At 40.6% G+C, this 26221-nt stretch overlaps 1 long non-coding RNA gene across 1 annotated transcript in view; it reads left to right on the top strand.

Annotated features, from left to right (window-relative positions):
• LOC110365825 (uncharacterized) overlaps positions 1-11519 on the top strand; it is a 60965-nt gene extending 49446 nt beyond the window's left edge. Inside the window, exons 4-5 of the long non-coding RNA XR_010473111.1 lie at positions 10955-11036; positions 11443-11519. This is a non-coding gene — a long non-coding RNA (uncharacterized LOC110365825). The remainder of the gene's footprint in view (positions 1-10954; positions 11037-11442) is intronic.
• Positions 11520-26221: the final 14702 nt, after the last annotated feature.

Below are 26221 nucleotides of genomic sequence, written 5' to 3'. Positions count from 1 at the left end.
GGGCCAAGGCTCCGTCTTACTCAGGGGGTCATGCCCTCATTTCATTTCCTAACCCTTCACTTTGAGCAGCAGCGGTGATAGACCAGAAATGGCGGCAGGGCTGTTTAAAGGTACTTGGTCTAGATAGGAGGTCTGGCTCAGGAAGGTGTTTAAATTTTTGGTTTTGAGAAGCTGAGATAGCGTGACATAATTCTTATATTCTTTCCAAAGAGCTGGCCACTATGAGAGAGGAGATACTGTGTTAATTGGATTTGCTGTTTGATCTAGCATGGCAGTTCTTCTGCCTTTAGCAACAAAGGAGAAATCGGCTTCTTAGATTTCCATTGCATGTTTATACAGCCCGTTGACATTTTCTTGATCATCTGCTGTCTCATTATTTTGTTTCTAAAGGAGGGTAGGGCTGTGGTTACAGATACGCAGGAATCTGCACATCTGGAACCTCTCAGAAGGTTTGCAGTGCCATGTGTCTGTGTGTGGCTTTGGCTCAGTCACCTGTGTCTCTACCCAATTTCCTTGTAAACTGATGGGAGTCTTTGCTGAGATATGAAAAAGCCTAGTTCTTTGCCCTGCTTCAAAACAGTGGGAGTTATTCTGTCCATCTCAAATGGATTAGGCCTGCAACCCCAAACGGGGGAATGGTAGCTCTTAAACTCTTTGCAGCGACGTTGTGAGGCTTAATTAACTGAAAGGAACTAATGGAAATTAATTTAAATGGAAGGGGAGACCTAAGTGAATATTATGACTGGGTGGAAGAATCTTTTAGTCCAATGTTGAACTAAAAGGGTCTGAAATGTACTCATGGTCCTGAAAAAAAGCTGGAGGGTTAAAATGACCTAATTCAACATCAACTAATACACTCCAATATGCATTAAAGCAGGTAGATTATTTTTTAAACAGTACTATCCTACTAAGTGATGCACTTGTGCTCTGTGATAGACTGGTTAAAGCTGTAAATGTCATTGCCAAAATGAGTATCTTTAACAGCTAATATCTATTAAAATGAAGCACTTAGGCACCAGAAAAGACAGTTTTAAACTGCTAGGTCCCTACATTATTTTTGTACAATCAAAATGAGACTCTTAGGGATTAGGTGCCACAGCGGGTTAACACATTACTCTTCTGGATGGAAAATTTACCGTTGTCTCTTGCTTAAAAATACAAGAGAGCTGAAACCACTGTTCTTCAGGTGATCCAGCATATGCATTTCTAAAACATATGTTAGCGTAATTGACTGTGGTTTGCAAGGGAAATAGTTGAGGACATCACCTGCTGCTCAAGGGTAGGTTAGGACTTGGATTTACAATTTAGATTGCTTCCTTGGTGAGCCGACAAGATAAACCATGCCTCTGTTTTCTTCCTACACGACCTTGTAACACAGCTACAGCAGGAGCTGTGAAGGGTTAAACTCAGCAAGCGAGAATAAGGGTTTTCAAGGCAAGCATGATCATATAGTCAAAAATGAGGAGTAGGAAGGTGACTACCTGAACAAGTAGGTGCAGAGGGAAAGTGAGATATAAAGAAGCATGTTACCATGTATTTGAATTGAAACTGTCCAAATGGCTTTTCAGGTGGTGTTTCCTATAACTCAGCTGAAATTGTTGGTCTGGCTGAATATTTATTTTGTTTAGTGAAGACCCAAAATCTCTTTGTGCCCAAAATATAATATTATGAGTCTTTTGTACTCCTCAGTTCTGCTGGAGCTGCTGAAGAACGCAGTCCTTCTCCCGGGCCATTCTTACCTCCAGTTCCTCTTTTTGTGACCCTTTTGAATGCAACACGTCACCAGTGAGCACACACCAGCTACTTGCTCCTGCTCAGTATTTTATCTGGTCTCTGAGAAGCTGCACTCCCAGGTAAGAGCCCCTGCCTTGGCCTGGGCTTCTGAGCTAACTGTTGATGGACTGCAGAGATAACACATGGCAAAGGGATGTGCGTGTCCATGTATTCCTGAAGTAATCTGTCTTTTGAAGCCCAGTCTGTTCCCAAGCTCTTCTTGGGAAAAGATGTTGTCATGAAGTTACTAGATCAGACCGCAGCGCTACATGTCATCTTCTTGCTCTTGAAAAGCTGTACACTTCTCTTTAAAAGGAAAGATGATACTTTTTTTTTTTCCCTTTTTCTACAGTATTAAACATCCATAGGTGAGGTACACAGTCCCCAATGTCACAGTGTCCCACATCAGTACAAGGGAATACTTCATATATATTTCCTCCTTGAGTAATTTCTTAAATCATGAGGCTCCAAAAAGCTGAACTTGAGAAACATCAACTATTAAGAACTTTAGGGTAAGTTTCACTGTCCCTTTTATGTATAGGTTCATAATAATTCCTTAAACTATTCCATGGATGTGATGTCATCCATTACAGGATCACAGGACCAATCCTTCAGTGCACCCATTTTTTGTGTTGTAACCTTCTCCTTTTGGTGCTTATGTCAGGCTACTGCCAGTTTGGGTTTCGGTACAGATGGATGTTGTTTAAAAAAAAAATAGTTCTTCATTTCCATAAATATTTTTTTTTTCCTGAAGTTAAATTAAAAGACAAGCAGAAGAGTACTCATTCTGTTGAGCAGAACCTTAGCAAAGGGTGAGTACCAGAAGGCAACCAGTGTCCTGCTTTATCCAGCAGCAGCTTTCTCTGTCAATGCTGTGTGCAGGTGCGTGCAGACATGCTAAGAGAGGTTATTCCCATTTTGGCATTAAGTGATCCAGAATCTCCTTCTGTGGATCCTCTTCCCCAGGGTTGTGGGTTGGTGCCAGTGATGTGATAAGTAGATAACATCTTGACATGCCATGTCAGATTTTAGAGACTAATAGCAGCAAATTCCCAAGCAATAGCAAGGATGGTTTGACTGAAGTTTGTTCTAAATCTTGTTTTCTGTAAAAATCTCATTTGTAACCTTTTTGAGCATGTGAGATGATGGGTCTGCTTTGTCGCACCCTGCCAAAAACCAGTGCGAAGGGTCTCTGCTGTTCTTTGAATGTAACTCTGCAGAATCAAGGCGCCCAGCCTTCTGCAGTGACTCTCCATAGGAAAAAGCTACACAACTGTGTGTAAAACAGGAAATTCCTGCCTTAGACCCATTAAATTCATTCATAATTGTCACAGAATAATTTTAAGATGAAATGTCAGTTCAATGGATACTATTTCACAGTAAATATGAATTATTTCAGTGAAATGTGACAAAGCATGGGCCAACTGATAGCACTGTTGCCCTTTTTCTTGGCACAGGGATGGCAGAGTGTAGAGAATGTCAGGTTGTGTCTTTCCACACACATAGAAAAGGCAGGTTTGCTTGCAGAATTAAGTTTTACTGTCACCATAGCAGTGGCATTTCTGGGTATCTTCGTACAGATAAACACAGTGACAGTGTATTATGATAATGTAAATTATAAGGAGAAATTATTTTCCTATAAATATTGCATCAAATGATACATTTAGACACCACTTGGCAGTATTTTAGAGCTCTGAAGAAGTGGTAGCCCACATCTCAGTTTCTTTTAAGCACCTATTTTAGTATGTCAGAATAAGTTTTCTGGCTAATAGAAAATTATTTGTATTTCACATTCTTAATTGATGCTTTTAATTACTCTTCATATACTTTAATAGTTTTCATGTAGAAAACTGCTTTCTGTGCAGTAAGCCGAATCTCCATTCTGCAGCAAAACTTGCTTGAGTCAGGTTTTTGCCAGGCTCTGTGTACCAGCCCTAAATACTAAATTATGTTGGCACTCTTACAGCAATCAAGGGAATAATTGTGAAGGCAAAGTTTGTTGTAAGGAAACCAAATTAGGAGGGGAAAACAACATTGCTTAAAAGAAATATTTGGTGTGAACTAATATTTTTGGTCTTTGTCCTCCTACAGTAATGACTGTTTAACCATGCAGTATAATTATTTAAAACATATTGTAGTTCATCCTGTGTCAATTAGAATCCTGCTTTATTAGAACGCTAGAAGGCCAGTCTTCAAAGAATAAGCAAATTAAAGCTCTGTCTTGCTGTTTACAATGCTGGGGTCAGATCACTGATATCTACCAGCTTTAATGTGAAGAAGCCATAAACCTCATTTAGTTAGTTAAACAGTTAATGGCTATTTAAGTCGACAGGGGTCTTTTCACTGCCTCTCGTACAGAGTCGCCCATCGGGGTATCACAGAGTCACGTATGTCCCCTGTTCCAGCTCACATTAGTCACTAACAAATCCCCCTTGGTCTTCAGCAGGAACAAGGCCAGTCCTCCTGAAACATCACAGCACCGGGTGGATGTCTGTCATTTTTGTTCCAAAATTACTCTTCCAGAGGGAGTTCAAGTTGCTTTATACCTTCTGCATGGAGATGAGGCTAAAACTGCTCTCCAGAAACAGTAAAATAGAATGCTGATAGCATTTGAGTGCTGTGAAGGGGCTTGACCAGGTGTTTGTATGAGTGACATATCCTTTGTTGCTGCTTTCTCCACAAAGGTTCTCCACACCTCCTCTTATCTGGCATATGACAAGTCTTCCTCCTTCTTCCTCCTGTTACCTCTCCAGTCCAACACACACCCATTCAGGGGAGAACAAGGCTTTTTAAAATGTGTTCTTCCAGCACGGCTAGGACTAACCTTAGCTCTTGCTGATACCACTGAGTGTAAAAATCCCAGCCCAGATTGCTAAAACGTGTGAGGCCCTTTGTGCGTTCTCACATGGCATTTCTGCCAGCCATAGGAGTCGATCCCAGCTGGGACGCTTTGGTGCACTTTGCAGTGGTCAAACTTTTGTGATCTTATCCCAGGGCCTGTGGTGGAGATTGGGGAAGGGACCTATAGCTCCAGGTCTTAGAAACAAGAGGTTTTGTGAAAGCCTTTACTTGCCTGTGTAAATAAATAAAAGTGCCCAACCAGCTCAGAAGACAAAAAATAAACAAAGAAAATTGTTGTGTTATTGCCATTTTTAGCTATAATAATTTCAAAGTTAATTTCATGGGTTTGGAGTAATTTTAAGTAGCTATTTTGGACCATGAGTGGTTGGTAATGCTCCATTTTGGAAAATCCACAAGTATTCAGATAATTGTGTGGATTCATTTCATCTATTTTGGGAAAAAAACCTGCCTGCTCAGGCTTTTTCACAATATTGGTATTACCTCTTAGGCTTGGCCAGGCCAAATATACAGTGAAAATAGCCTTTGTTTCTGTATTGCAGTGCTTAAGCTTCCTGTCCAGTCCAAAGAAACACAGGAAAATAAATAAACAAAAAAGGGATCAAATTTAAATGCACAGCATGCTTGCAGCTTTGGGTCTGTTTTCTCTGTATCGCACTTTTAAATGTAAAGAGCATGCTTGCCGCCCAGATGGGGGGTATAGCCGAGAGGGGAACTGAAATGGGGATACTTTCTTGCACAGATTTTACTGCGTGTTTGTTCTTTCATTGTTGTTTTCTTTAGTCTAAAACAAAGATAAACTAGACAGAAAGCAAAGTGGCCAGGCGCCACTGCACAATTATAATTAATTCACTGTTAATGTTTCAGACATTGTTACAGCGTACATTGGAATTGCTGGGGCGGGGTGAGATTAGTCTGAGCTATTCATGTACATACTACAGGAGAGTCACATTAAATACCCACTCTAATTAATGTTTTCAAAATGAGCACCAAAGGGAATAGTATGACTTGCCACTTGCAGAAAAGTTGGTTTGTACTTCTGCTTCCCAAGTTCTCGCTGTGTTCTCACCTCAAAGTGGGGATTGGAGCACATATTGTGCCATGACCTCAGAGTACAAATGTGCGCTGCCCATCACAAGATTATACCATCAGCTTGGAAAGAAGGATGTGACTACACTAAGACTTGTATCTGAATTTCTGCAGACTTAGGAAAATTCATGATCTGTTTTGGTCTGCAGAAGCTGCGGAAGTCAAAGGCTTCACTTTGTCAAGACTAAAAGAGCAAGTTCTGCAGTGTTTTAAGCTAAACTGTAGAAAGGAAATCTGGTCTCTGCCTAAAGCCTGGAGATAGCCAAGATGTATTAAATATAAGAGCACTTAATGTAAAGAAAAGGTCTCAGCCTATAGACTATTTTAACAGCTAGAGGAATGAGGTAGTTTTTCTACCTTCAAAATATCTCTATTCATAATTTTTCTGCTGCCAGTATTTCCTATGGAGAGGAAAGCCATAAACATCGTGATCAGATATATAATATGTGCTATTTGTTACAAACCTTCTTAATTTTAACTAAGTCTTCCTGTGAGTATTGAGTCAGATTTTTCAGTCTGAGCCTCCAATATTATATGTTTGGGCTGTGCGTCTCTCCAGTACTCCAATACTGTATATTCAAGCTGTTTGTCTGAGGTGTGAAATAGACCTTTGTTCAGCCTGAAGCCAGCTTGAAAGGTTGCCTCTGCTGGCTGGGTTTTATCAGCCAGATACTGAGCTGCTTAGTGAGAAAGAAGTGATCAATCTGCAAGTGAAACTCCTTTGAGCTGAGTTTTTAGGGTAATTTATAACCTGCAAAAATATTCTCAATACAAATCCTTTTTTGTCTTTTGTTATAATCACCTTTAAGGAATGATCTGACCACCATCAGTAAAAGGAAGATTTAGGGTTTAAAACCAAGCAGAGGTTCATGTATTTTGGCAATTTTGGGGGTGAGGTGGGGGTTTGCCATTAAATATATTTCATACTATATCATCATTTATGCAAGGCGACAAAATCTATGTTAAATTTCTGGTGAAACCTGGTCTGCTGTAGAACACTATGAGAGTACTTATTAGTACTACATTTTTTTATTGTGGATGTAACCTGAATATCCTAATTTATGACCATCTGGTCTCCAGACAAAAGCAGCCCATATGATCAAACTGCAGCTTCCCTGGATCAGCTCATACATCCGTGCTGTGACTTGAAGAAGATGGCACAGAAGTGCCCTGTAAAAAGGCTTGAACACCTCTAAAGGAACTTTCAGAAGAGAGGGTGCCCTTCCACACCTCCTTGAGAAATGCACCCAGCAGGGCCAGCCATTGTATCCGTTTATTCATTGGTGTTTGTTAATGGTAACTTTCATTTCATTTAGGATTTGATTTGTTTACGAACTAATAAATATGATTTATAAAAAGTGCCTGTGGTTCACTAATTACTGCACATATGGCGTTTTCATTTTGTAAAACTGGCATTTGCTTTCTATTATGATTATGTCTCTGTTCACCAGTGCTAATTAGTTTGATTAGACAGATAACTTTAACCATTATTAGGACTAGATTAGGGGAACTTTGCATGCAGGGGAATGCAGGGAAGAAGGGGACATCACCAGAGAAGATAGGTCAGCAGCACAGAGTTTGTTCCTCATTAAATATTTTTAAATTACTTTTTGTTTTGTTTTCCATATTGTAGAAAACTGAGAAGCATTCACATTTAGCTACTTACAAAAATCCAATTAAACACAGTTGTTTAGCATAAATTTGTTAATCAGAGTTAATCTTTCCAATGAATGCATAATTTGGAATCTGTGTCTAAAATGTTCATTTAAGGATAAGCATATTACAAATAAAATAAAAAATAAAATGAGATTCTCTTCCTTGGAATTGACTCTCAATATGGAGAAATATTGACTGTTTTGTGTTGATTGTCCTGCATGCTGAGGGACAGAAGTGAAATTGGATAAAGACTAAGAAATGCCACATGAAAACCAATGCCACCTGGGGTGAGCTGTGTTTTTCCTAAGAGTTTCTGAAAATTGTTGAATAGCATCATCTGAAACTCTTCAGAAAGAAAATAAAAAGAAAGAAAAACTCTTATTTATTATCCATTTTAGGATAAAAATAGTTATCCAGGGCAGCAGAAGTTTGATATTATTTTATTTCTTCAAATGGAATCTCTCTCTTAAAAAAGAGAGGCACTTTTTCTTTGCCAATATCTTAGAAATTACCTTAGTGCACTAAGAAAGTAGAATGTGAAGTTCCTGGGTTCAGGCAGGAAGGCACAGAGCTTGTGATCCTTTGGAAATAGTCACTGAACCATGTCAGACTTGATTTCATCCTTTCCCTCAGAAAGGAGGCTAACTAATATTAAATTAAGTAACTGTAGATACTTGTTTCATTAAGATGGCCACTCATTTGCCTTTGGATGATCACCCTATATTCTTGTAGTTTCTCTGTCATTAATTGGTTAGGTATGAGAGCCAAATGGTGCCCTGATATGGATGCACAGTCCTATTGCAGGCTGCTGGGTCTCTCCTCGTTGTGTTAATGCGGCAATGTCATTTGTGAGTGGCCCTTTTATTTTTTAGTCTTTCTCCATTTTCAAAGCAATTTATAAGGGAACGGAAAAGTTCTTTCCTATCTAAAAAGTATTGTGGGAATATTGAAAAAGGCATAAAACTGTTATTGAAAGGTGAACACATAGAGAAGCAGTAAACTAGTTTGTTGCAGTATTTACTCTCTCCTTGGCTCTTCTGGAGATACCTCCTGCCATGCATTTCAAAGAAAACCCCAGACAATTTAAATGTCAAAGTCTTAGATTTCAACATGCATCATTATTGTTGGAAGCATTTGCTCCAAGAAAAGTTTCAAAATTGCCATTTCTGAATCTTAGAAGAATGTTAACAGGATGGCCAGATTCTGAGATGGTATAAATTGGCAGAGGTTCCTTATTTCGGTGCAGTTATCTTGTTTTACACCAACTGAAAATCTGGGCCTTGAAGAATGAATATTTATGCCATGCCAGAGAGGTTTGAAAACCTTTTTTTTTTTTTTTTTTTTTTAATGGGAATGAATAAAGAAAGGGCTGAGATACGTTCTGTGCTGATGAACCCAAAGGCAAATATGACCTCCCCTTGACCTTTCATGCATTTAAGTTGAAAAAGGCCATTCTGATACATTCCACTGGAGCTTAAAATGCCTATATTTCAATTCCAAAGGGCAAGTTCTCTTCTCTGTACAGTGTATGACCTAACCTTTTTCTGTTGCCCATTGATGTTGTCTGACTATGCTTCCTGTATCCCATTGACTGTTTACTGTTTTTCTAGCTAATGTAAGTAAGTGAAAGAGATAATGGAAATGGTTTTGAGCTATGTGTCTGTTCTGATTGTGTCTTCTGTGCTTAGTGCAGCTTTAGTGGCTCCAAACTCATTAAGTCTCCAGGAAGTTTTAGATTACTGTGTTAACTGTATCTTAATTAATGTATTTATCTTAAATTCCACTTAAGCCTTTTTGAAGTTTTCTCTTATCACTATGTCTATCTCTAATATTACTGAGTTAAGTCATTTTTCTTCAACCTTTCTGTTTTCTTTTACCTTCTTAAAGGTTTTGGGTACTTTTTTTGAAAGGCCCAAAGTCAAAGGGAGCTGTTTCCAGCAAATAATGCTTCATGCATGTTTAAGAGCAAATCGTCAGATCTTCAGTGGATCTGAGCACAGCCCCACTGGAATGAAGGGACAGTAACTGGCACTTTTTCTACTCTGCCTGAAACTTTGCATTGGTGGAGTTATGTCAATTTACACTGTTGACAGTCTGGACCAGAATAAAAAGATGGTCAGATTGTTTTTGTGGCTAGAGGGGCACATGTCTGCTTACCTGCCTCTGGACTTGAAACAGCCACTATACTGGGTGGTTCACAAAAAATGGAATAAACACCATCCCATCATGCAGGCTGACAGGCCTTGAGTATTATTTCTTTAGATAAAATCACGAAGTAATCACCGTCTCTAATAATCTCCTCAGTTACTTTATAGAATAATAATTTATGTTAAAATCTGTTTTGGCTGACTGTCTATTTTTACCCTCTTCTCTTGAAGATGAAGCCAAACATACAGAAACTATAGCACATTTTCACCAAGCTGTGGGAGTTCTCCTACATAATGACATAACCAATCACAAGGATATTTTTATAGATATATTGTCATTTCTGTTGATTAAGACAGCTCAGTGAATCATTGGTGATGAATAATTTACTAAGGGCCATAACCCAACACCTTGTTCCTGTTGAGATGTGCCTCACTGCACAGTCCTCAGCAAACCTGGACCAGGAGATGTTCTTGTCCCATCCCTTGGCCATGTTTAGGTTTCCTTCTAGTGATCAAATGAGGGGGAACCCAGCCTGACTGGAAAGATAAGACACAGACTCCTTCCAGTGTGAGCAGAACTGATAAGGAGCAAATCAATACATGATCCTCTTCAGTGGGCAGCAAGGCTGACAGTCTTAACAGTAGGACAACCTCTCCTCTTCTCCTTCTGCTAAATTGCAAAATTTCTGTAGTGGAAAGACTGTAACACTGCAATTATGTGGTAGAAACCAAACAGAAACATATACAGAAAAAGAAAAAAAAAAGTGTTGAACAAAGGCAATGCAATGTATTTTCCTCTACTTTCATCCTTGGAAGAGGCAGCAGGGTTTCATGACAAATTCAACAAAGTGGTACATATCCAGTATACCAATTTCAGCCTGAATTACTAATATCTAGTAAATTTAAGAGCTACTGGAATCACTGGGAAGTGTCAGGCAACATTAAGAGTTGGCCCTGCTACCAGCTGCAATTACTATGAATGCCTAATAGGCTTCTGGCCATGGAAAACTACTTGGACAAGCACATCTACACACAACAGCTCATGTAAATAGGTGGAATTCTGTTAAAAACAGTATAGCGGCAACTATATACACTGCCAGAGCTCTTGGACATATGTCTTTAGTACTTTCCTCTGCTTCTGCTATTTCTTCAGCTATGAGATAAAAACAGACTCTCCTTACATTTATACCTGCTGAGTAGGATTGAAAGGACTATTTGTAATAGCAATTCGTTCCCAAAACTCAGAGAATATATATCACTGAATCAATTGTATGTTCAGCTCTCAATGTCTCCATCACTATACTTACTCTTGGAGGATGCAGCTGTTGGTTACTCTCTCTCTGCCCAACTTCTGGAGCTCCAGAAGTCCTCAATGGCAGAAAGCAGACTGAAATGCCTTCCTGAGAAATTTCCATCTTTTTTTATTTCAGTTACTTCCCATATACTTTGGACTCTTCTGCTAGGACCATGATTCAACCTACTTCAACTTTCCTGAAATGGATAGAAGGCAATGTAAGTGCTGATTATCTCTTTTCTTTGTAATGATGAGACGGATTTTACTTGGTATCATGGTGGAAGCATCAGTATAAGCAACACTGAAAGCTTGGTGCGAAACAGGTTAACCTCTTCTCGTACCATTGTTGTTCTCAGTGGAGATATCTGGTATAGAAATCAGGTTAAACAATATAATATTTATTCTCCATGAGTGTCCCAGACTTGTGTTTAATTGAGAAAGAAAGAGGTTTGATGATTGAGTTGGTGGCATTAGTCAGTGAAGGAGTGTTTCTCATCGCTTGGATGAAGCAAGCTGCTCTCTGGACTTTGCCTTAGGCTTGTCTGAAAGAAGCTACTATGTGTTTTAGTCATTATTTAATTGAGGGGAGTTGTTTAACTTTTATTATATTTTTCTCTTCAAAAGGCAAAAGACTCCTTGGATTTACTTGTTATTACTTCACAGCAGCAGGCATCGTTTGTGAGATGCTTCCCAATTAGAAGGTAAATTTGTGAAAGGCATTATTTGACGCTAAGCCTGCGATACTCAGGCTGGACTCAGAGATTCAAGGCTGGTTTTGAATGCCAAAGTCCAGCCCTTGCTCCAACAGTTTTGAGAAAGAGGACCTCATAAGGCCGTGACAGGCAGTTGACTCTGATAACACAAAAGGAGAAACAATACTTTATGAATATAAGTAATTTCTCTAGGCAGCATGGCAAAAATGGGACAAATTTGCATGAAAAGGTGAAAATGTGGATAGGCATCTAGTTACATGTGACTGTGTGGATGTAGTGTCCTTCTTTCCTCTGAACGACCTGTAACAGAAAAGTAGATGATATTTGGGGGTTTAGGAAGTTTTTTGCCTATTATACTCTTAGGCTGTGTGTTATTTTTCCTCTTCTACTTTGAAGTTATTTGCCAGGCAGCTCTCATTTTGCCCTTCAGAGATTGTGTTTTGTGCACTGAGTCATGGGCTTGTGTTTTTGGAAAGGTTGTCAGTCACAGCTACTCTCATGCAGCGATGATATGATTAGCTCTGTTTTTTACTGTTAAAGTATTAATTTAACGACAGTTTGAACACAGTGAAGAAAAAAAAAAGCAAGCATCGCTGGATGAACATGCCAACTTAAAAGCAGAGATACTATGTTGTATGAATAGTTGCCTTCCTTTGGAGTTGTGGGAAAAGATGTAAAAGAAAAGACACCCCACATGCCGGAGATCCTCAGGCACTGGCATACAGGGGAATATGTTGATAGTCCTCAGATTAGCCAGTGGCTGGGGAGGGCCCTCCACAGCCCAGGGGTCTCAGAGACCTGCTCCTGGGATTCGCAGTCATGCAGGGTCTGCCAGGGGTCTCCTCGTCTGGCTGGGGTGGTCAGTAAGACACGTGGCTTGCAGGTGTCTCCAGGGGCTTCTCCCACAGGTTGCCACACACACCTGCAGTGGTGAGGGCTGCCAAAAAACAGAGCAGAAGAGGTGGGACTGTTTGTGTCCTTAAGTGAGCCATGATTCCCGTGTCACTCTCTTAAGGTGTCTCAGTGCTGCCTTTTTCTTCCACTGTCTCTCCTGTACCTGAAATTTGACTGGTAATCGACCAATATGAGCTGGAAAAGTGGTGTCAGCCTGAGCTGTGAATTGACCTGCTTTTGTCAGTTTGTCACAGTTTTATTGCTGCTTTAGCACAATGCCTGCGTGTTAGAGCCCAGCACTTCTGTCACCCAGAGAAAAGCCTGGCAGGCTTGATGTCCTCAGAACCATTTCCAAATGCAGAGAGGCCAGGGCTTCCCTTTCTCCTTGCCAGCTACTCTAAAGTTCACATTTTCTTTCTAGCCAGAGAACAACCTAAGGCCAAAACAACCTGCAGGTGTATCAGCTCGGTGTTTCCCCACATATTCCATACTGCCATTTGCCGTGGTCCTCAATAAGATTTCCTCAGAATATCATCAAAACTGTGTCCTTTTCAAAAAGTGACCATATTAGGCCCATCTCTTCATAAATGTTAATTTTATTACAGGAACAATAGACTGGATTCTTTAAATCAAAACATTTCAAATGTAGGAGAGGAGGAATAAGAGAGAATTCCAAGGGCTTTTATGAAAGACTCATCTTAAAAGATAATTTAGCTTTCTGCACAGCAGCAAATGTATCAGACAGTTCACCCAAAAGCTAGCTAAAAGAATGAGTGTTTATACCTCTTGTTTATACTGAGATTTCAAAATAAGCTTTTCGAACAAGCTGTGATATTTTATTCAGTTTCCTTAAGCTAAGAGTATTGCAATGTCAGGCTCTGTTTTCTTAATTGATTATAACTTTGCCATCTTCATATTGCAGTCCTCATGATGAGTGAATAATATGTTGCTCAGCGCCTCTGCAGCTTGGCCCAAAATTTGTCTGAGAGTACCTTTTTCATATCTTTGTTTCTCACACAAATATCTTTGGTGTTGCTTCTGATAAATGAATAATTTCCAGCAGCTCAGTGTGCTTGAAAATAGTCATGATCCAGCCAGCATGTCTGAGTGACCCTACAAATAGCAACCATGGGAATGCAGCTCAGCATGCATAAGCAACCCTACAATAATAACTTAGTGTGTGCAGTCCAGCAGGTGGGAACAATCCGAGAACTAGATTGCTAAATAAGCTGTTGAGAATGTGATGGAAGGAACAGATCTGAGTGACTTCAAAGTTTTCTTAGTTTTACATGTGCAAGGTTTTTTTTTTTTGAGTGGGTACCATTCCCTAGATTTGCAGACCTGTCTTATTTTTCATTAACAGCATCCAATCTGTTGCTAAACTTGTTTTTCTGGAAGCTGTCCCTTTCTCTCCAGCTCTACTTCTAACTCTTACCCATGCCTAAGTCATCTTGCACCTCCCTGCTTCTCCAGTTGCTCGTCTCAAATCATGAAATCTGTTCACAAGCAATAGCCTCAACTCCCGAATATCCTGAATAAGCCCTAGACATTATCAGATTTGCTCTCGGAAAGAGGTAAACTAAAGCTCATAGTGTGAGAGATTCTAAAAACGATGCAAATGTTATTATTATTTCAGAATGTTACTCCCATATGTTCAGGAAACAGAAAGATGATCAGGTTATGTAATTGACTTTACAGAAACACCTGCTTGAGTAGGTAGAGTAAGGTGGAAACACGAAAAATTTTTAAAAAGCATTTAGTTTCAAAACATAATGTGACATTAATTTGATGGAAGGACTGTCAAAAGAAATGGGAACTTGTGAAGGGAGAGGTTTTGATGGGCGGTGCAGTGCTGTGGGTGCCAGGGCCAGGGGTGGACAGCCTGTGGTGGGCAGGGCTGGTGGCTGGGGTCTGAGGACAAGCTGGGGAAAGCAATTCCATCCAGGCAAAGGCCAGATGGCAAGGAAATATTCTAATTTAAACCACTTATATTCTTCTAACCTGGCCCTCAGTTATTCCCCACCACTAATTTCTTCATGTTCACTGCACTGTCGTCTGCCCCGTAGTGTCTGAATTTACTGCAACAGTCTTAAGCCATGATTTAATTGTGCAACAGCTCATTTCCCAAAGCATTACATTTGGCCAGAGGGCTGCTGTCACTGGGGGTGTCACCTTTCCAAGATATCATGCCTCTAACCAACCTCCCTGAGTGACTCCTTGATGAGCCACAGTCTCTTGAGGATGATAAAAGGTTGCCGAGAATTGATATAAAATACTTATTAATATCAAACAGTTAGTATCCCTGTAAGCCTCAGTTGAATGAATGCACTAGCCCAATCCAGAAAGAAGACCAAGCAATAATTGCATGCAATATGGCAATTGTGTTTTAGATTGTCCCCCGTTCTCATAAAATCTTTAATTCTAGTTGCAGGTAAAATACTCCACAAATCACTAGATTCCCCTCTCTCTACCCCTCCTTGCACTAAACTGAGTATTTGAGCCACCCTTCCTTGCACTTCTCTCTGTCTTGTCCATCTGTCTGTATCTCTCTCTGCCTCAAAATAAAAGTCAGAACGCATCCAGTCAAATGCAGTGAAACAAGAAAATGCTCAGATATTTTAATACCCTGGAGCTACTCCTTGGCAGATAAAATGACTAAAATGAAATTTAAAGCACATCTGATTTACCTGTTGTTTGTGTGACTCAAATACCTATGTTTAATTTTGTCTATGGATTGGAAAAAGTTAATTTCAAGCCTTGTTTCTCTTGCTAGCAGCAACAACCTTTTAAACTGAGTATTACTGGTGAACCATATAGAGCTGGTTAAAAAAAATGCTTTTCAGTTCCACCATGCAGTTGTTCGGACGACAATTATGGCAGCTGAAGTTTAATCATAGTGTTTGATAGCTCATTTTCTCAATGTCAACATGAGGCACTGTTAAAAAAAATGAATTCTTTCATTTGATAAGCTGGCTCCAGAGCACTGGGCTCATTCAATAGGAAAACTCTTTCACAGGGCTGCAGCATGCGTTTTTCCTTTCTTTTTTCTTTTTTTCTTCTTTCTTTTCTTTCTTTTTTTTTTTCTGAAAGCCACCCAAGAAGAGATTAATCACGAGGGGGAAACTCAGCTTCACCCTCTAGCTGCAGGTCGCAATTTTTATTTGTATGGAATTGGCTTTTGGAAAGCTGAAGGCTGCCTGAGGGCAGGGACCTGATATAAGAAGAACCTGAGAATGAAGCAGCAGGGATTGATTAGCCTACTTCATATCCCACACTCCATAAGCACACTCCAACCGCAATCTAACACACCGCTGAGCTGAATAGACAAGAGAAATTGGATTCCTTCCTAATATTTAACCTTCAAGTCAGCTCTAACAGTTGTTGATATGTTGTTCTACCAGCAAGTAACAGTAGCTTTTTTATTCCAGCACCCACCCACACACATATATATACAATTTTATAAGTTATATGCTATATATTTACATATTTTCCATTTTCAATCTGTTTCAGAGCATGGTTTACCTAATCCATTTCAGTAAAACTTTCAGGGAAGAACAAACTGACCAAACAATTATGCATAAAATTGTAGCGATGGAAGGGAGGGAAAGAGAAATAAAAAGTAGAAAAAGCTCATTGTCTGTTTCATGCCTTTCAAGGTCTTTTTCACACAGTCATTTTTCTTTTACCTGTAATTTTCCCAGTTCATTAATTGTAGGAATTGTCTGGATTGTATCTAGTGATATGGATGCTGCTGGCATTGACGTCGTAGAGGTTTCATTTTAGATTTTTAGATGTAAATCAGAGATGGATTTGGGCAAACATTTTACTTTTACTGGAGTTTGTTGAAGTGAGAGGAAGCACTGCTGCATGATGAGGGTCAGTCAGTGAAACCTGGGCCATTTGGTGGGGTACAAGAGACCCCACTGAGGTTGCCCAGGAGAGGGTACACACCAGGGAGGAGCCGCCCTGGGAGCTGCTGGGAGCCCTTGGAGCTGCTGGGCGGAGGTTCTGCCTCTGTGCCATGGCCAGTGTGGCACAGTCCCGGGCCCTCATCAGGCCCCTCTGAAAAGCTCCCTTTCCAAGTGTGAGAGGAAGGTCAGAAGACGGTGGTTGCAGCAGGGCATTTGTGGGAACAGGGTCTCAGAGAAGGGCTCCACCCTCACAGCTTGCCAACAGAGAAGGTTTTCGTTTAGGAAAGGCTGGTTATGGGAATCAAAGCCCTGGTTTGGAAACATGCTTGCGCAACTTCACCCAGGCCAGACCTCGCAGGCAGCCCCTGAAAGCTGCCCAGGACCCCTGGCAAGGCTGCCTGGGGGCTCACTGACCTCCGCAGGCCACCTGAGCTGCTGCCACTTTGCCTTCCTAGTGTTGGGGTTGCAGAGCTTCACTTAAACTTGGGCTCACCAAGCTTGCCACGGTCTCTGGCCACCCAGCTGGTGGGCTATGAGCTGCCTTGGCTTCCTAGCCCCCGTGAGGGCTGGGCTGCTGCTCAGGCTCTGCTGCTATAGCCACACACTCGTGTCTACGTATTGGTGTGTCTTTCATGCTCCCCATGGGGTTCTCCAAAGGGTCATTTTCTAAAAATTCCTGTCCTGGGGAAAATTCACATTTCTGACTCTTCATTCATGTTTGGAATAGTTAAAAAATGAGAATTTGAGATTTTTCTCAAAATAGTCATTTTGATTCATGCTTAGCTGCACAATTTTTATCCTCTTGCAGTAGCTAAATACCTTCACAGTGACTCCTGAGGTTGCCAGTGGCTGTTTGAGTTGTGGTGACCCCTTTGCTCCTGTCTGCCACCCTAAGCCAGGCTGTACACCTCATGAGCACATCAGGCACCACTCTTGCTACAGTTTCTTCACATGGACCCAAAGTCTTGTTCTGATGCATTGCAACACACCACAGAACTTACACCTGCTGCAAAGATGCACGTCTGTGCCTTGCAGTGTCACAGCAGCACCCATGAGGAGATCAGCACATGTCACCAGCTCCCGCTGTGGGAGTCAGGCTTGGGCATCCCTGTGTGTGCTTGAGGAGTACTTGTGTCACTTGTAAGCGTCACAGCATCTGTCTGCATGGCATGGGGTAGGGCCTCACAGAGGTGCCCAGTGTCCTGACCACACACTTTCACTGACTGCAGTGCAGCCCTTCGAGGCAAACTTGACCACTTCTGCAGGACGTAGCATTCTGCTCTGCCGGGTGCAGCCGAAGAGGCTGATCGTGGTGTGTCTGCCCTCTGATATTGACTGTTTTACAGGAAGTGGAGGGCAGGTGTACTGAGTAGCACTGGGTTTCCACTAAGATGAGAACCAGGAGGAAAGCAGGGCTGTGGCAGTAGCAAGGACTCCTCACCTTCTGCTTGGTTGTCACAGAGGTGTAGACATGTAGGTGGGAAGCTTTGGCTTGGCCATCTTATTTACTTCCATAGCAAGAGTGCACCAAGTTCTTCACTCTTTGCAGGAAGCACCAGTGAGAAATACATATGAAACCTTCTCACAGAACACACTGTGTAACTGGCCTAGATCTTCTAGAATCAGGTAATATCATTCGGCAACTTGTAGTGAAAAAGGGTTGCTTTAATAGATATGGTCTATTGGGAGAATATCCTGCTGAAACAGCTACTGCTGCAAGCAAAGTGAAATTTTCATGTAAGCATCTTCAAATATTTTTATGACCCATCAGCTTGAGTTTTATAAGTCAATGTATGAGTGAATACACAAAGTTTCCCTCTTTGTTTGCATATCTTGCCTCTATTGAGTTTTAAATGTTCATGCAATGCGGACAAAATCCAACTCTGCATCTGTTTATGGCATATGTAGGCAGCATTCTCTCCAAATTTTTTTTTCATGTCTAGTTGAGCTCAGTAGCTTAGTGAAAAGGAACTCGCAAGACCTGAGCTTGCTTCCCTGTATCCTGTTTCTGCCGTTGATTTCCCACACAGACTTGGGATCCTCTGGATTTCTTGTCACTTCCCGTTCCAACAAGACAGAAGAAAAAACTGAAATTGTTGCCCCCTAAGCAAACAGACACACAAGACACCTCTCCCAACAGTGACAGCCCGAATGATAATTGTGCCCACGCTCCTCTGACCATAGTAGTGATGTGACTTTCCAACCTGTCGATCTGGAGACTCACAGGAACCACAGCCTGGAAAAAAATGGTGAAGTGCACCAATAAGGGCCACTGAGTAATGTAGGCTGGCATTAATGAGCCTGTTAGTTCTCCACCAGCTTCTCTAGCTTCTCAGGGAATCCTGGATAAATCCTACAAGCCTCTCACAGGACAGCATTTCCTTCAGCATGATTTCAACCTTTAGTCTACAAAATCTATGGATCTGTCTATCCCAAGTGTCTATCCTGGGTCTTATCTGTCTACAGTTTGAACTGATGCTTTAACACAAAATTTTACCCTGGTCTCTTTTACCCCTGGTATGGACAGAATGGAGCTGTTACACAAGGCCAGGCCTTATTTCTGTTACTGATTAGGGAATAAGAGGAGTGCAGGAAAGAGAAAATGTTTTTTGTTTTAAAATATTTGTGTGACACAGCATTTGACAACTGACAGAGCACTACAGCCTTCATGATAGAAAACAGAGATTTAGTAGCCTCAAAAAACTTGTGGGAACAAGCTGATTTTGATCAAGATGTTTGAAAAGTGATCATTATGTTTCATTTTGATAAGGTTGAAGTGCTTTCATGAGATATAAAGGGTTTGGTTGAAAGAAGCACTGGGACTATATCCTAAAAAGTTACTTGGATATGGCTAGATATTTTCATTTGCTGGAATTTTTTTCTTCCCTTGAAGTTTTGACTGTTTGTTCTGATGTGGGACTTTCTGGAGGAATTAAATCTGTGGCCTTTCATCTGCCCCAATGATATGGGTTGGGATTCACAGGGGCACTGATGGCAGTAAACAAAGCAATTCCCTTTCCTGTGCATTGGAAGAAGCTTTACCATTGCACTGGCTTATAAATGCACTCATTCTGTGTACATTTTATATGTTACTGTGTCTCCGACTTGATTCTGCACATTCACAACAATCTGCTGCTGCTAATGACTCCCTATGCTGTGTTAGCGATACCCGCCAAGTAATTCAGGACCCTTCCCCTGTGAGCATGCACACCTGATGGCAAGTACATAAGACTGCAGGTTATAAAAAAATGCCATTTTATTAAGCTGAAGTATAAATATGTGTTTGTGCGGTGATCCTGGCATATTCCAGTATGCTGGCAATCGGGGGGAGCGAGAGCACTATGCGGGGGCAGCGAAAACAGAGTTCCTTCTGAAGTGCTTGAGAGACAACATTTTAAACATCTCCCCCTTGTGATATATATTATTATGGTGCTGGTTGCAAATTTTGTAAGTAGTAGTCTCACTTGATATTCCTAACTACCTAATGAATACTGTGACAAACGTAAATAGCATTTCAGTAACACAAGTTTCAAGTTTGTGTTAAAAGGAAACAAGGCCCTCAGTAAGATATAGCTCCTGCTAGGCTGTGTGCTGTAAAACCTCATTGCAGACTGTCCCTGTGCTCAGGAGTGTAGAGTCCAAACAAATGAGAAGGTTTTCTATCTTCATTCTTACAAATGAGAAACTGAGGCAAACGAGTCATGAAATGCCGTGTCCAGATTGCATGGAGACAGTGTAATAGAGCCTGAAAATGTATTGTGCTATCTTCCTGTCAGAGAGATGTGTTACTTCCCTGACCTCACTGTTATGGAATCCTTGCGTGAGGTGAGTAGCCTTTCAAGAGTGGGATGCCAGACTGTATTTCTTTTTCCCCAAAATAAATTTGTCTGTGCCACTAGAAGCTGGCCAGTAATCAGGAAATATTGCTTTCCAAAGAGACAAGATGCTTATCAGGTGGCAGTGCCACGTGTCTGCGTGGGTCAGCCGGTGCTGGGGATGGAGCGCAAGGGGAGAGGGTGGGCAGCTCCTGCCCTTCACAGAGCCCCTTTTCGGGCACCATGAGTCCCCGGTGCCATCACCCTGAGTGCCACTCAAATCCCACCTCCCTGCTATCTCCAGTGCTGCTTGTGCCTGTTTTAAGTCATGCTATCGCTGCTAGTAAACAGGGAAATGGTTGTATTCACATTTTTGCTTGAATTAAGCACAGGTAGCGATCTTTCTGAAAAGAACGATTCAAGCAGACTTTTTAGGTTGAATTTACTGCCGGAAGAAATAAAAAATAAATGCAAGTAGAGGGGAAATGAAAAATGCACAAGAAATAAAGCAATAACAATTAGACAAAGGGACATAAATGCCACGGATAGTTGAAGAAAGCTTCATCTGAAGAACATGGCCCTAATTTTATCAACAGCCAGACCCTAATGCTGGGACCATCCCCATAGCGTGGCTGAACCTTGTTGGGCACAGACTGCAGCTTGACCAGAGCAGCCTCTCTTTGCTGGTAATAAAATGATCCACAAGGTAATTCAGTAATTCTGAGAAGCTTTATTTATGATTTTGCAAAAATTGCCACTCTCTTCTGGGTGTGAAACTAACTTGAGAGGATTTAAGCTGAGTGGCAGTAATGCCACTTCTGTGGCAAAGCCATAACCATGAAGGAAAACAGAAATAGGAAATAATGAGGAAAATTCTGTATAAAGCAGGAGAATTCTCCAGGTGCACTGGTAAGAGCATGCTTTATTAGACATGATTATTTTCTGTGCTGTTTATTCAATCACAGCATCATCTCCATCCGCCTTTTCCTCAGCTCCTCTGCAGTCACTGCTACTTCACATCATGCTCCATATAACTAGATACATATTTATTCACCCTGACCCAAAAAGTAAATTTTATGTCATCTGTATCAATTTGTTGTTGTTCAATGTGTTATACCAAAATTCAGATTCAGGAAATGAGCAGTATACCAGCTTCAGCAAACACTGTTTTTGTTCAGTCACAAATCTGCCATTCATGCTGACCCAGCCCCATGTCCTGCTGGCTGGCACAGTGGCAAATATTGACTTTTTGCTACAGACCTTACCAAAGAATACAACCTGTTCTCTTAGCTCTTTCCTTACATCCACTGCTTCCTTCTTCTTTTGGGGTTCTGTGCCTGGTTTTCCATCTCTTGTTGGAGTCCTTTCTTCCAAGGTTCTGCTTCCTGGGACCCTTTGGTCTTGTCTTTCTGTATTCTCATCCACACAGGACCCTCATAAATTACTCTTAATTTCTCAATTTCTCTTAATTTTTTCCTGTGGTTTTAACACTTACCTATTCACACATGCTCCATCTCTGTTTTTTTGATACAAACATCTCAAAGATGGTGCATAGTACTTGACCTACAGAATCTTTATTTAGTTTGAATTCAGCAGTTCATACTAACGAAAGCAACCTCAAGACATTAGTGGTTTTTTCACTCCTTTTTTTTTTTTATGTTCTCTTGCCAAGACACATCTTTTTGACTGGCCCTATTTCTTTACACTTCTTTCCAATCAAATTAGTACCTTTTTTTCCCCTGGATTACCAGTCTCTGTGTCTACACATTCCACCTGAACTCTGATTACTGATAAAATCTGCAAGTAAACTATGCTGGACTACAGGACGTCTATTTTATCAGACACACATATTAGATTGTGTTCCTTTGCATGTCATATTTAAAAAAGGTAACCCCATTCTACCTAAGAGGTCCTTAGACACTGCATCAAATAATGACTACATTACATTACAATTACATATCCGCACTTTGAAGAAAATGCTGCTTCTGTTGTGACACTCTTTTCATCCAGTCTAATGGTTTTTATTCCCTAGGAAAGTAAAAGATCAGAATGCTTCTATTAACTTCGTTCCCCTAAATGTTTGAGTAGTTAAATTTTAGGTCAGTATATTGATTCACAAGGCAACAAGTAAATTCCTTGGTTAGTAAGTATCTGCCAGTTGACTATGCTTTATCCAATCCCATCTTGTGCCTGCAGCAGCATAATATTTCCATAGCAGCCAGCTTATGGGTGCAAATGATCACATCTGCATCTTGATTTATTCCTTACTAGTTGGAAATATGCAGTGTCAAATATTCAGTGAATTTTGCTAGGTCCTAATGAGGATTCAGTGTAACATGATTTTCTCCACTTTCAGTCCTGTAGAAAAGTTTTTTCTGCATATCTGTCTTTTCAAATAAAAAAAGATACGGTGTGCTGGTATATAGTGCATTTTACTTCCAATAAAGTTTTAGGCAATGCTGAAGAAAAAGGGAGCTATGCACTTCAGTCCTACCACTTCAACAACTGTGGTATTGACAAGAAGTAGAAAAAGATGGTTGGGTAACTGAGGATGATCTCCTGGGTCTGGCTGAGAAGATGGGAAGAGGGCTTTTAAAGGCCTGATAGCTCTCTTGAAGCAGATCAGTAAAAAACACTGGGTCAGTAGCTCCAAAAGGGCTCCCAAAAGGCTGCCCTGAATTGTTCAGCGTACAATAACCCATACGTCTAAGAGTTTTTCTAGTCTAGGGTTACTAGAATATATTGTTTACTCTCCAAAATCTTTAGGTTTCTGACTTGTATGTGTTGGAGAGGAAGCAAATAGCACACTTTTTATGGCACTGAAAGGCTCTGTTTAGATTGATAAGAACTGCAGCGGCCCTCATGGATAACAGGGATTTTTTGTGACGGCAGCGTGACTGTCCCCGGCCACATTATTCACTCATCCAGACGTTTGTCAGTCCAGGTGTTTCCAAACTGGTCCTGCTGCTTGGTTAAGAGTGAGGTGCCAAGAGGTGCAGTTGCTGTTATGAAAAGATAACTACACGGTTGCTGAGTTAAAGTCAGATTGTCACCGATTCAAAATTTTGATATTGCTGTCCATCATGCTAAAATGTGATAATAGTTTCTGCAAAGTTGGTAATCCTTGTGCTTATGCAGTGTTATGTAGTAATACTCCTGACCAGCGTAAGCATGAAGATTTGGTTATTATGTAGAAGAGTTATAATAAGAAATATGACTGCAAAAGCAAAGCAGTCAGTTGAAATTGGTCTATAATTAAATGCTTAGAAAATTCTGTGCTTAGCTCATTTTAAAATCAAGTGCTTCTTTGTAGCAATTTCCTTTCTTTAATTACAATTTCCTGTCTAGTTTGACATTTACAATGCAATCTTGGGGGACATGTTTGTGATTTATTATTCTTGCTCCTATCAGGATATCACTCGGCAGAAATGAGTTTATAAAATAAGAGCTCAAATTATTATGGCCTTTGACCAATAAAGCTGGCTCATAATTTCAGGCCTGAGAAAAGATTAACATTTTTGACAATCAAATGCAGCATTACCAGTGGGGGACAATTTTGAAAACTATTTCAATTTTCTGAAACATTGTACATTTTTAATAAGGAATATATAACTGGTTATATACCGGAGCATGGGCTTAGAAGTAGAAAGAGCCATAGTGAATTGTAAGGCAAACCTGAAAGGAGGACTTTAACATCTAACATTGTTTAGCCTCTTCTGAATGAAATTGAAACTGCTAAATCAACATTACTTGAAAATTACTTAATGGAAGAGATATAAAAGCTCAGATAAGTTCACAGCAATGCGCTCTTCCTTTTCTTCAGCATTCCTGACTCCATGAGCTGGTTCATCCGGAGGAGCTGGGGAAAATTTTTCCTGGTTTGTTTTTTGTTGGTTGTATTTTTTTGTTGTTGTTGGATTTTTTTTTTATTGGTTGGTTGATTGGAGGTTTTGTCTGTTTTGGGTTTTTTTTTTTTTCAAATCTTACTGAAGAAATTTTCTCCTTGGTTATTATTTTTCTGTAGGGGTCTCTCATTTAGGGAAACAGATGCCCCTGCTAAACTGCAATTACATGATCTATTCTGCTGTCACTGCTTTTCCAATGGCTTTCTTTGTCTCTGATTCAGGAAAATGTCATTGCTCAGGACAACACAGAAGTCAAAATAAATTCTCCATGACTTATGCACATGTTCAAAGTTAAATGTGAACTTGTCTGTAACACAAAATCGGCATTCTGCCTTGTTCTTTGTGAAGAGTGGGATCTTAAAATCTCTATCCAAAGTGGTAGGTGTGTTTTTAGTGTTAATTTGATGCAATGTCAAAATGGATGGCCTATAACATTATATTGAAGGAGAGAGAAATGGTATTGGCAGGAAAGAAAATCTGTATCTTTGGAGATCTTTAAAACAGCTCGTGTACACATTGCTGGGAGGTGCAAATGCTTAGCACCTCTCAAAGTCAGGCTGCTTTTATTTAGATGCCAGCATATACAGTTAAGAGCCTATTTTTAAGTACTGTGAATCAAAATCATTATTTTGAAGAATCTGTCCTCCCTCATGCCCAAGGAGATGAGAAAACATGGTGTTAGTTGCTTCATTTCAGTAAGGCGAAAGCGGCACGGCCCTGACCCCGAGCAGCTCCGGGGTTGGTGACAGGGCCAGGAGTCCTGCCATGGCGGGTCAGAGCTCCTGGTCCCCAGCTCGACCTCCTGCACCCTGCTCCTGAGGCACCAGCACACAAACCCTCTGTCCTTCCAACGCGCTCTCAGAGACAATAGCATAGAATGTGTTTTACTTCAGTGACCGGTTAAAGTAAATGCTCCAACATCTCTCTCTAGGGGAACTGTCTCCAGTTTAATGTAATATTCAGCATGGGGAGGAAGTAATATGGAAATTGGATGTGCTCATGAAGAGATGGTAACGAGCATCTGTACTGCTGCCCTGAGCAGGGTCTGGATGAGACCTTGCAGGAGTGAGGGGTCTTCCCAGAGACAAGGCCCAAGGCACGTCCATGGGCTGGTTGAAATACATAGCGCAGAGGCAGGAAAGAGGAAGGATAAGCCTATGGAAGTGAATTTATCTGCTTAGAAAAATATCTGAGTAGTTCTAAAGAGTAATATGATGTCTGGAGTCAATGCTTGCTAGAAAGGAAAGTTGAGTGAATAATGAGACCAACACATCTTCATCATCCAGTGTCAAAACAGATTTGAGTTTTGATGGCTGGATATGTTTGGTTTTGGACTGCAACCATTAATGGTGACTAGGGAGCCATTTCCTGCAACTTCTTCCATTGCTTAATTATTTTTCTTACAGAGTTACCTTTGAAGGAAGAAGTGTTATTAACCTGTCATCTCCGCAGCTTGATCTTAAGATAGAAAATAATCAAGAATGCCATTATCATCTAGTCTGGAAAGGCACGCATTATGAACTCAAATATCTTCTAGCTATAAAAAGGCTTTATCCAATCATGAAACTGTGGAGTTTACATAGGAGCTGCACATGTCAGTACACATCCACCAAAACTCTCCATTCAGTCAAAATCTGAGACATAAGAGTTCATGCTCTGTCACCTCTCATTAGACACTGGCTAGGAGGTCAGTACTGGCAACATAGTCCAAAGGTTTCTAAGCTTTTCTGAACCTTCCTAAACTTCTGGAAAAAATTTCCCTATTTTGTAGCATCTAGATCAGAAATCTCTAGTATCTTCTAATTTGGCTTGAGTTCCTAAGTTGAAATAATTAAATCACCTTTCAAAAATTTTCTCCCTTTTCTTTGAGCATTATGGTATACTCTAATTCTGGGCTGAGTGAACTCCCATACAGAAATAAAAGCACACTTACTAGATGAGGCTTCTCAGATGATGTGAATCAGCAGAGCTTCACTGGTGTCAATGAAATCATGCTAGTTTATACATGCTGATTACTTGGCCCTTAACAAGACTTTCCCACAGCTGCGTGTTTTGACTCTGTTAAATCTTTCAATCCACATATGGATAATATATATATATATATATATATCTACACATACATTTTACTTATGCACAGATGTTTTAGTTCCTGGGCAGAAACAGAC

Source organism: Columba livia, chromosome 5, assembly GCF_036013475.1.
Source record: "Columba livia isolate bColLiv1 breed racing homer chromosome 5, bColLiv1.pat.W.v2, whole genome shotgun sequence".
Classification (NCBI taxonomy): domain Eukaryota; kingdom Metazoa; phylum Chordata; class Aves; order Columbiformes; family Columbidae; genus Columba; species Columba livia.
Note: the sequence above shows the minus strand (reverse complement) of the source record. Positions and strands in the feature narration are given on the sequence as shown.